The 2,500-nt window shown below is 41.0% G+C and overlaps 1 protein-coding gene across 3 annotated transcripts in view; it reads left to right on the top strand.

Annotated features, from left to right (window-relative positions):
* Positions 1-2,500, top strand: part of phldb2b (pleckstrin homology-like domain, family B, member 2b) — a 48,538-nt gene that overhangs the window by 12,226 nt on the left and 33,812 nt on the right. The gene's annotated exons all lie outside the window — the stretch shown is intronic.

The raw sequence follows: 2,500 nt of genomic DNA, 5'->3' as shown, positions 1-2,500 counted from the left end.
AACACAAACACATTTGATCTATACAGTTGTTACGATGAACATGTTAGCGCACCTACGTACACATGCAGTATAGACCTCTTTCCAGACACTTGATGAATTTATAAGTCTAATTATTATTCACTCTCTTTTAGCTCTGTTTTGGTATCTTCCAACACCGTAAATATTATCTGGATCTTTAGCTGCTAAATGCTTCACATTGCCCACCGGTTAGTTGCAAACTTCTATTTATGTGCTGTTTTGGTTATAGTGACTTTATTTTTTATTGTTTTAGCTCTAGAAAGATACAAATAAAAAAGGTTGAACAGCTGCCTGATGACAGGAAATGAGGTGGATGAGAGTGAACCAAAACGATGAGCTGAATCATGCTCACAAGCTCACTGAAGCTGACAGTTGTGCTGACTTATATGTCTTTTGGGGCTTTGTACTGGTATTATACAGTCATTTCATCCATTGTCAATATAGAGATATTGATTAGAGCCGCTTTAAAGCCTAGGGAAATAACAGCAAAGGTCAAACAGGACATTGTACTTCTCTCACATTAACAAGTGTCTCTAAACCTTTTCTTAAGCTACAAATACCTAGACTATCCAGTAATCTTATAATCAAGCTCTCTAGACCACATGGCTCTGATAGCATCAGGTTTGGTGATTGGAGATTATGGAGACCCCCTCAGCATACCAGAGCTGATATCTAAAAAAGAAATCTAGACAGGGGGGTTAGCACACCTCACTGCTCTGCTAAAAGTAGAGCATAACAAGACCTACGCTTGTCTTGACCTGCCCAGACTTCAGAGCTCACCTGGTGGATAGGAAAAGATGGGGGGAAAGGGCAACAAAGAGACAATGAGGAGGAACAATGGAGTAAAGAAAAGAGAAGCTATGTGGCAAAGGACACACAAGGAAGGAAGTGGGAGGAGAAGTTGTTGAGAAAACGAAGCAAGAATTCTCAGTATACTTAAAAACATTCTCCCCTGATCTTCGAAAGTTGACTTTGGCCTCCAAATGTTTCCTCTATACTGTATAGTCTGTGCCTATATGCATTTGTACAGCTGATGTTGCCATCATACACCGTGTGTTTGCTTTGTCTACACACAAGTGATGAAAAAAAAATCAGTGGAATGTGGGGCCTCGTATCTCCAGCAGGTGATAACAAAAAGAGCTGATGCGTGACTTTATTTGTGGATGTTTGTGTGCGCACATAGGGGTTAAAAGGGTATCTTCTGGATTTCGAAGAATAGCAAATGTGTGTGTGTGTGTGTGTGTGTGTGTGTGTGTGTGTGTGTGTGTGTGTGTGTGTGTGTGTGTGTGTGTGTGTGTGAGTGTGTGTGTGTGTGTGTGTGTGTGTGTGCGTGTGTGTGTGTGTGTGTGTGTGTGTGTCTGTTTCAAGGCAATGAGGTTGTTAAAGCAGCATAGGAAGTGACTTCAGAGAGGAAGTTAGTTGGCACTGAATTAGCAGGAAACGGTACGGAGCTGGCTTGGATTTGTACTTCCCTTTTAGCTGGTGATTGGAGGAGAGAAAGGAACAGAGAGGAGAGTGAGATTAAGAAGGCAGGAGGAGGTGGACGGGACGTGGGAAAAAGAAAAGGAGAAAAGACAGAAAGAAGAGAGGGAACAAGAGAGGATAAGAAGGTGGGAGAGCTGGAAAAACAGCTGTATAAAACAGAAGAGAGTTCTTCAGTGAATGGAAGTATATAATATTGAAAGCAAAGAGACAAATATTGAAATCTGTGGGAGGTGGGCAATGTATATTATTACAGGTGTATTACAGGATACGATGGAGGAAGGAAGTATGACAAGGAGAGAGAAGAGGAGAAGGAGTTGAAAGAAGGTGGAACATGTGGCTAGGGTAGTTTCCCATATACTCTGCAATCATCTCTGCTTTGGTGAGAAGCATTTCACTCATCCAGCTGGGTGTGTGTACACGTGTTTGTGCCTTTGAATGTGTGTGTATGCACACGCAAATAGAAGCAAGACCTTTTTTTTCTTCAACGAATTGTAGGGTGCTGTAGGGGTTGTCCTTGGCACTGGATCTGAGTGTGTTTACTCAAACCCACACACACACATTTGAGGTATTTTTGATTGTGTTGACTTTTTTCTTGCTCTGTTTTCATTCCTCTTTATAGTTTATGATTCTCCTCCTGTTATGCCTTTCTAATCATGCCTTGCTATTTGGGAGTTTCTCACGGCTTCCTACTCATTCCCACCATTACAGTAAAACAGTTTGACTTGTTTTTTTGTTTTTCTTTATCTTGGATTCCACTCTTAACCAAAAAAAAAACGTAGAATAGTCATCACTCTAGTTCCCACATAGTGGCCTCTAGAACCTCACATTTCTATCACACTGAAGTGTCAAATGAAACAAACAGTATGCTGATGATTTTGCTATTCTGAGGGTTTGTCCTGGGGATGGACATTTGAAAAAAAGGCCTAAATCAATCAAATGGCTTAATTTTTAAGAGCATGCACGTGACGTGATCAGCCACAATCTCTGTTTTAGATTA

The sequence above is a fragment of the Ammodytes marinus genome (assembly GCF_949987685.1).
Source record: "Ammodytes marinus genome assembly, chromosome: 21".
Lineage (NCBI taxonomy): Eukaryota > Metazoa > Chordata > Actinopteri > Uranoscopiformes > Ammodytidae > Ammodytes > Ammodytes marinus.
Note: the sequence above shows the minus strand (reverse complement) of the source record. Positions and strands in the feature narration are given on the sequence as shown.